The sequence below is a fragment of the Macrobrachium nipponense genome, chromosome 26 (genome assembly GCF_015104395.2).
Source record: "Macrobrachium nipponense isolate FS-2020 chromosome 26, ASM1510439v2, whole genome shotgun sequence".
NCBI lineage: Eukaryota > Metazoa > Arthropoda > Malacostraca > Decapoda > Palaemonidae > Macrobrachium > Macrobrachium nipponense.
Window position 1 is genome coordinate 17879049 of NC_087215.1, and position 9019 is coordinate 17888067.

The window sequence follows — 9019 nt, forward strand, 5'->3', positions numbered from 1 at the left end:
GGTTATCAGTCACCAGGGAAAAGATCAAGCTGTCAGTGTCGGTATAAAGGAGCTGAACTCGGTGTCCATACTGCTTTCGAAGAACGTCGTAATAGAACCGATACATCATATCCTTCGCCATGTCTAGTATACTGAAACCGATATAAATCGGGGATTCAGCCATAACAGACTCTTTGCAATGGTTTACAATGTACCTGTCGTTACCCAGTTTTTCCAAAGACTTGTACGTGTGTTTGGACACATTCCTGAGAAGAGAGGCTTCACCGGTGGTGACGACAGTTCGGGTAGAATAATTCAATGAATTTTTAATAGTGACACCGAAAAGACCATTCATTATGATTTTGATGGTGTTCCTCTTGTCCGGATCGGTCTCTTTAGCACGCCTTTCGGCATTCTCCAGAATATATTCCCTCAAATAAAAATCCTGTTTGAATTTGTACACTTTCCTTATTACATCAACTTCGAGACCGAGCCTTATCACGTTTGTAATAACGGAAGACAGATCAAGTGATTACGCATGGGTAAATGCGTACCCGTCAACTTAACATTTTCTTGGGTAGCTTCACCTTGAACTTATTCATTAGGTTTTTACTATAGGGCGATAGATCCTGGTGAGTCACATTCATGTGATGAATGGCGAGAGGGAGATCGTCCGTCTGTAGAGCGAACATCCCGTCTAACTGGTTTGGTATCGAGCAGTATAAAATAACCGTATTCACCCTGTGAATCAATGGCGGAAATATCGCTAGCGACAAAACTTTCTAATTCGACAGGGGAAAGTTCAGTTATTTCACCCAAGGGCATTTTGTATTTACTCATAACTGTGGGATACAAACTGGTGAAGTCAACGTATAATATGTACGATTGAGGATCACCCACCCTAAAACTGGGATTTAACTCTGGATTATTAGCTACGCATTGCCTTCGAACTAGACTACAAAAACCGCCGCGGATGTTTTTACAAATTAATTGATAGAGTTCACCATTCGAAATGAGGGGGAGACGAATTTTAGAGGAATATAGGAAAGCATCGAGTGAGAGAGAGGTAGAAGTCAGGTAACGGGCAGGGTCTAGTCCGAATTGCACCATGGCAGCCTTCCTCCAAGCTAAATAAACGTCCGCTAATAATCCCACATCCATTAACAAATACAAAACGGTATAATCTAGAAGATTGGTGCAATTAGCGGCGTTCCCAAACCTTGACCACGTGTGCATAGCCCCCGCTGGAAAGGGTTTCTCCCGTAAGTTCCGAATCGAAACACTCTCGAGAAGGGATGCCGGGCTTTCGCAGGATATTGAAGCCCGTCACATAATCATAAGGGTAGTACTGTTTACCCGTACCCAAAACTAAATCGAGACAATCCCGAGAATACTGGGTTAACAACTGACGTGCGATTTCGAGGGAACCTTTCTGTTTGATATGACTCGAGGCGAGACTAGAAGGTCCCCCTAATCACGTTGTTGCTATCCACGAATCTCAGATTGCCCGATCTGGCCGAGTAAAATTTACTACCCTCGCGTTTCAGAATTTCAAATCATGCTGAGCCCCCGCCTCTTTCAAGACCAGGGCGATGTCATATGACAAATTGTGTACGAACACTGTTAAAGTTGGCTCCTTAAATTGCATATTCAAATTACACTGTTGACACAGTGCACACACAAAGTTGTCCCGTGCCACAAAATGAGCGTGATGTCGCATTTTCCGTGACTCCAGCCTTGAATTCGACGTTACATCCTCCGCAATGAGTGCTCGCTTCAAACTTACGGGCGGATTCAGGACTCATATGTAAAGGATACGCACGCATTTGTTCACTGCAATAACGCCCAGTCCCGGTTCATGTTCTGCAAACAATCATCAACGCATTTCTCTCCGTGACTTAGTCTATTGGGTACAATATATTCCCCCGTTCTACTCCCGTCAACGATCACGTAGCAGTAAGCGAAAGCTTTCTGTCGAGATACTATTCTCGGATCGTCTTCTCCGGTCTTCGGTTGAATATTATACGCCTCAAAATCCAGGAAAGCCATGTGCGAGATTGGCAGCAGAGCTTTAACTTTAGTAAACTGTTTAAATTGGCCGGGTGTTCTGGGTATTCGACAGTGGTTCGAGCAGTACAGGCCTGTGTGTGCGCCTCACGGATGGTGGAACTATTAAACAAAGTCAAACAATTGTAACACATACCACCCGCGTGCTCAATCCCCCGCCCCTGCTTGAATCCGTGTCGGAACTTCTTCACGAATGCCAACATATCCTTAATCAATGCGACGTGGTCGTCAGTGATTAATAACAACGTGACCAAATGAGGGCTTTGGGGGTTACCACCTTTCCTCGCTAGATGTACCGTCCAATGTTTTTTTTCCTGCTGTTTCCCCGTGAATAATTCACATAATTTTATACAGATATATGTTGAGGTTTATTCCCCTTTTCTAATGTTTTGATTTAAAGAGTCATGGGTCAACGGCATATCTGGCGGAGTGTTTGATATTAAATTGTCCCCTCCCCATCCTCCTCATTAAGACACGAGGGAGGTTGTTAATACGTGTGGGAGGGTTATCTCGCAGTACAACGTACGCTTCTAACGCTGTAACGACACAGTTGTACCCGGACTGAATATTGATAACCTGATCACTACCGCGGACTCCCTTGGGATACACCTGGAAGTTATTAATATTCACTAACTCACGCCGCGTGATATGAAGTTCAACCCTATCTAGCGAGGTCATACACCAACCCGAACCCTCAGTACGGTTTGAGTCTTTCTTCCAAGTTATTAGCTATAAACTCAATAGCCTCCTCCAGGGAGTCATAGATCGAGTCAATCGTAGTGAGGGTGGGTGAGTACATACATAGAAAGCCTTTTTTCATTCATGTCCGCCTAGCATCCTCACGCTGGTGATAATAACGCACAAGTATAGCATAGCCGATCGAATACCTCTTTCGAGGAAGTTACTGTGCACATCTTCGCGTAATCGGGTTATGCTACTACTTAACTTCATTGCCACGTCAATGTGTGACCCTACTGCAGCCGCATAATGAATGGTACTCACTACCTTATTACCCTCCCCGTTCTTTCCCTCGTGAGTGAAGATCCCCTTCTGGTTCCTACACCTCCACCAACGCGCGATGCTTCATTATTATTATTACTCATCAAATCTTCATCTAATGGGAAGTCTTCAGCGAAGGGATCTGTAAAGATAATTTTAAATAAGCACCGGAGTGAACGTGTATTATAATAATAATAATAATAATAATAACTGCAAAAACTGCAATAATAGTAATAATAATAATAATAATAATAATAATAATAATAATAATAATAATAATAATAATATTTTACCTGGATCGGAGGGTGGTGAGGATGATTCATCATGGCGGTTAGAGGCTTGGACATTTTCTTGAATGACGTGACAATCTGTGTGATAACAAATTCATGAATAAGGTGTGACATAACATGAACGGTGGAGGTTTTTATGTACATATATTATAAACCCGATGCCCAATTGTTAGTCATACAGTCTACATTCACATGTGTAGCGATCACATCATATACGTGAATAGCAATGCATGTATAGGTACATTTCCAGAAAATCGGGCGTGTAAATTTACCAATAGGTTAGCCGTCCCTATATCATTACCGAAAGGAGTGGAATATGAAGTGGGGCTAGTGGGAGTCATTCTCCCGAAATTATATTACGCTATTAAACCAGGAGACGTTGATTTTACTATTCAATTTAACGCGATCTATAATGATCAGATGGGAAAACGCATTTACACGTATATTTTAATAAGCCATTTCGGGTTTGTTTGGGTGGTGATATGAATGTCATGACTAGAGCGTTTAATACGGAAATTATTGAACAATTATCTGAATTTTACGGAGAACATATTCGCGGAGCTATCCGCAGGGATGGTTTATTCTCATGGAATGATACACGAAGAGATGAGCATTCCACATATCGATGCAGGAGCAGCCAAAGTTGATATGATTGATTCAATTACGATTAAACTCAGTGCTAAAGCAGCTAATATGTTTGGTTTCAATGAAAAAAGTCAGGTATTTAATATACAGTTCGGTGCGTTGAGACCTCATCACAGTAGAAATATATTCCATCAAGGCGTTGAATACGTTTACCTGTATTCGGGTATCGTTACACCTACCATCTTGGGTGATAAAATGGTTAATCTCTTAGACTGCTTCACGTTAGGATGTGCATGTGGTAAAGGTCCGCATAATGCCATTTATAAACCTTTAAATACCATTGACGTATTGGATTACATTACTATCAATGTCTCGGATCAGAACGGTGAAGAAATAATGTTTACTGAAAATGGGGTTCTATCATGCAGTCTGCATATAGACCTAGATAAAACGCTATCGAACTTTTCTTATAAATACCATATGTGACATATACCCGTCGTAGTATTTAACCGACATGGCTGGTGAACACACCATATATTTGAGCAGCCTCGGCTGTTTAGACACGTATATCAAAAATACACCTTCGAATTTGCCAATAGATTACCTACACCTATATTATTACCTAATGGGGTTTGAATATGAAGTAGGTTTAGCTTCGATCATGTTCCGGGGAGTTATTACGCTATATTATCCAAAGATGATTTATTCACTCTCGAATTTATTACAGAGCGTCATAAACGTGATAGGCATACATATTTGTATAGACCGAGAATAGCAATGTTTAGCGGGGGATATGAAGAGACTCGTGAGAGCTCTTAAATAAGGACGTGTATGATTACTTAAAAGTTTATTACGGTGATAATTTCATAAATTATTTTAATAGTAACGGTATATTTCATTGGATGAAGATTTAAGAAGAATTACTATACCACGTATCAAGAGAGAAATTGAGAACGGGGGACGTTAAAAGAAAGTATATACGTCAAATTTAGCGGAAAAGCCGCGAAATTATTAGGTTTTCATATTAATCCGGTTATGAAATATATGGCGGGCGTGAACTTGAATGAACACGTTTCCCTTGATTCTCTACCTGATAATTGTGGGGTAGATTATATATATGTGTATACGGATATAGTTCAACCGACGATTTTTGGCGGGAGACTAGTAAATATATTGGACTGTTTTACTTTAGCAAGTGGTAGAGGAAAAGGAATACATAATACAGTCTACAAATTGTTAAGAACACGAACATCTTGGATCAGATTTCTATTCTTATCACGGATCAAATGGTCACCTTTTACATTTCACTAAAGACTCGAGTGTTACTTGCCTGCTCCGTATAAACCTAGGAGAAAATTAGATGAATAGGTGAGTATATAATTCGATGTTTCACCCTTGGCATTCCTTATTCGTGATCGTAACACCCTCGAGTCAACTAGAACTTGCGATCAAGCTCAACTTAAATTGTTTGGGAATAGTAATAAACAGTAAAATGAGAGTGTTATTCGCGCCTCCTTCAGAGGCGGAATTTAAAAAACTAAAAACTATTTTTATCAGACCCTTTATTAAGGAGAGGAGCGGGATTTGAGGATATTTCCGTTTTCTATCCCGGCCGCAGAAGGGGAAGCGGTTTTTTTTTCGGCCATAAGTGGTATTGCACGGAAAGTGCTTCCTTTTCTATTTAACGCCGCGAAACCTTCAGTTAATGAATTCGGTAGATCTGTGTTATCTGATATGGTAAACAGCGGTTTACCTTTAAAAGAATCCATAAAACGAAATGGTATAAGGGCCCTCAAAACTACCGGACAACGAATTTTAAGCGGTACTGGAAGGAGAAGGAGAACGAGACGGAAGAAAACAGTGAAACGTTTAGTTAGACGGTCGAGTGTGGGAGGAAAGAAAAAACGGAGGAAGAGGAAGGGCACACGAGTTAAATCTAGGAGTAAATATAATAAGGACGTGTACGATCTTTTGTAACTCATTCATCAATTGACATTCGGCGGGTACGCACTCGTTCTACCCTTCATCTAAAATTATATAAACACAAATATGGCTAGCGTAGTTCCTAACATATACCGGAACTGGTAATCAAGTTCCTGTTTTTCATCGTATATTGCGGGTATATCAGAATTGTTCCCGAATGTTAATAGACGGAGAATTATTGAAACTTCAATTAATTCAAAGGAAAGACTGGATTTTACACCTTGTAATATTTCCATAAATCAAGTTCTATCTGATAAATATATAGAATTCGCATTAATGGGGTGGCAGGTTCTTTCTTAGATTTGTCAAGTATAGCTTTAGAATTATATATCTCAATTGATAGGGACGGTGCGCAATTTAGCGGATGATGTTCACGTGGCCGTCGTTAATGGTATTAGTAATACATTATTTAAATCCGCTTCCGTTTTCTTGAATGAAAAGTTGGTGGAATCCTGTCCTGTATTTAACTATCAATCATATATAAAAATGTTGAAAATGATAAAACCCTCGGCATTACCTACCACCGGTCGGGCGGGATTTTTATACGATGACTATCATGTAACACACGGGGTAACTCGGCAATTTACAGCCAGTACCTTCGGTCAAACCGGCAGGTGGGAGACGAAAGTTATGGGTGACATTAAAACGAGGGGCGTGCATACATATTTTCCACTTCTTTTGGATATAGCGACTATAGACATGTATTTACTGGATTCAGTTGATTTGAGACTTAGGCTCGAATTAGCGAATAATAGCTGGTTTATGGGCGCCCACACAGACGGACATTTAAATGTGTTCAATGTAGAAAGGCTAAATTATGGATCGATAGAGTTACCCCACATTATAACGCAATGTCGGCTTTAAATGAGGCGATAGCAGTTAATCCTATACAATATATATTTGATAAGACTTTATACAAGACATACGTTATTGGGCAAAATGAAAAATTCGATTTTAATTGATCAGCCGTTTTAACAGTTGTATACCTGAAAAAATCACATTGGCCATGATTGATATGGAAACATTTCAGGTAATTACGCGACCAATAGTCTATATTTTCAATCTTTCGATTTAAATAATATACATATTACCGTTAATGGGAATACGGTATATAATATTCAATGTAGTTTCCCTAATACCATCATGCAATTATATCACGAGACGCAGAAAAGTATAAGGGGGTGCGGTGATAATCTGATCACTTATGATAGTTTTAAAATGGTAGAGCTATTTACTGCTTTAATTTTGTGGGGTGGAAGATGTTGAAGATTCCATGCCATGGAAATTTCGGCAAACCTGCGAATATCGATCAGGCTGGGTACGGCTACGCCTAGCCCTTGCATTATTTTACTTTTTGGGATACCAAGGGTATTTTAACGTGGATGCGGATAGGGTTATTCAGTGTGATGTTTAGGGGTTAAATGGAATGGATACAAAAGAAATTGAAATAAGTTTAAAAGGTTCACTCGGTGACCGGTTAAATATTTAGGTGTGTTCGCTTCGGATGAAGTAGGATTATTGACATTGCCAGAAAGTAGAATTAAACCTTAGTTTTTATATCTAATACATTATCTTCGTCTACTGATATTAATATTGTTGGTCATTGGGTATGTTTTTACGTGGAAAAATCACCTAGAATATAATCTTCTTTTTTGATAGTTACGGTATAAATCCAAAAGTTTATTCGAATGACTTCTCTAAATTTATATATGCGCATCCCGAATATAACCTCTATCGCCTAATAAAACAAATACAACCTGATAAATCGTAACAAGTGCGGTCTTTACGTTAGTTTTTTGTTCATTGCGTGAGTCACCGTGGTGTGAAAGCATATTATCCTTAATACAAAATGTATTCTCATTCACTCGTTTGGGAGGTAATGATAAATGGATAACGGGATATTATTTTAAATATTTGAAAAAGTTTAAATGTTCACATTGGAGGTCGGGGGTCAAACGTGCTATTACGTACAAGGAATGTCTCCGCATCTTGAACAACTAAGGTAAATGCATATTTTTCTTTGATTTTTATATTACTCCATTTACATTCTATTTAAGGATATATTCTATATATGTATCATACACCTTCAATCACATAACTTTTTTACTTATATTTCAGGATGAGCTGTGAGGATCATTCGCCCATGACGTCGGTGTTAATCTGGCTAAGACGTCCTTAGTCGTTTCCTCTTAAACGTTTTTCGGCATATTCAGGTTAAAATAAGGATACACGTGGAAGTTATATTGGGATGCGTGCTGAGACGGTCTGACAGCGATTAGTGTATTGAATTTGTAAACTCTTTATGTGGTCAATAAATCCTTATGAATAATTATATATGTGTTTTTTTACTATGCCCATAATGCATTTGAACGGAAAAACAGGGAAACGGAGAAAAGAGTGCGTGTTTCTATGGAATCAGGAACTATTATTAATAAATATATAACACATCGTTTTTTACATACCTTCACCGGGTTGCTCGTTTCCTTCAGTAGTGGGTGGTGGCGAAGTTGATCGGGGGTTGCACTGTTGTGGGCTGCCAGTGGTAGTTGTTGCATCTCCTGCTACTTCTTCTTCTTCTTCTCCTGCTTCATGGTCATGACCCGTTTTCACCTTCCTAATAAATGAGTTTGGGGCTCCAACACCATAATAGTAATGGTGTCTGACTTGAGTGGCTACTTAGTCGGCTGACAGTTCACTACTAGAGTTATTTCCCATATCTGAAAGGGAGGAATAATGACTGTTTTATATATTCCGCTTCTTTCAACGGGTACATTATTTTATAAGAATATCTATTCCATATACAGATGAATCTTATTGCTGTTTTTAATATTTACTATACTCTATGTTCAAGTAAATGGAAAGTGTTTTTATATGCTACTTACTGAATATGACGGAGGGAAATGACGTTTCGGTCAAGAGAAATACTTGTGGGACGACGGAGGGTTGGTGTGTTGCACTTACTCTATACACTTTGGGTAAGGAATAACATCAATTTTCCCTTGTCGGTGTATTTTATGGTGTACAGTTGGGAAGTAATAATCAGGTGTGACATATGATGTTTCGATGAAGTATTGTATTCCAAAGATGAAGTTCACGCCTTGTAGCGATAGAATTTA

General features: G+C 39.2%; 1 long non-coding RNA gene across 1 annotated transcript; it reads right to left on the reverse strand.

Annotated features, from left to right (window-relative positions):
* Nucleotides 1–3149: 3149 nt before the first annotated feature.
* LOC135199777 (uncharacterized) lies at nucleotides 3150–8764 on the reverse strand. Its single transcript, XR_010311118.1, has 3 exons — nucleotides 8366–8764; nucleotides 3339–3413; nucleotides 3150–3187 (listed from the first exon to the last, which is right to left on the reverse strand). It is a non-coding gene; the product is annotated as an uncharacterized LOC135199777 (long non-coding RNA).
* Between the last annotated feature and the right edge of the window lie 255 nt (nucleotides 8765–9019).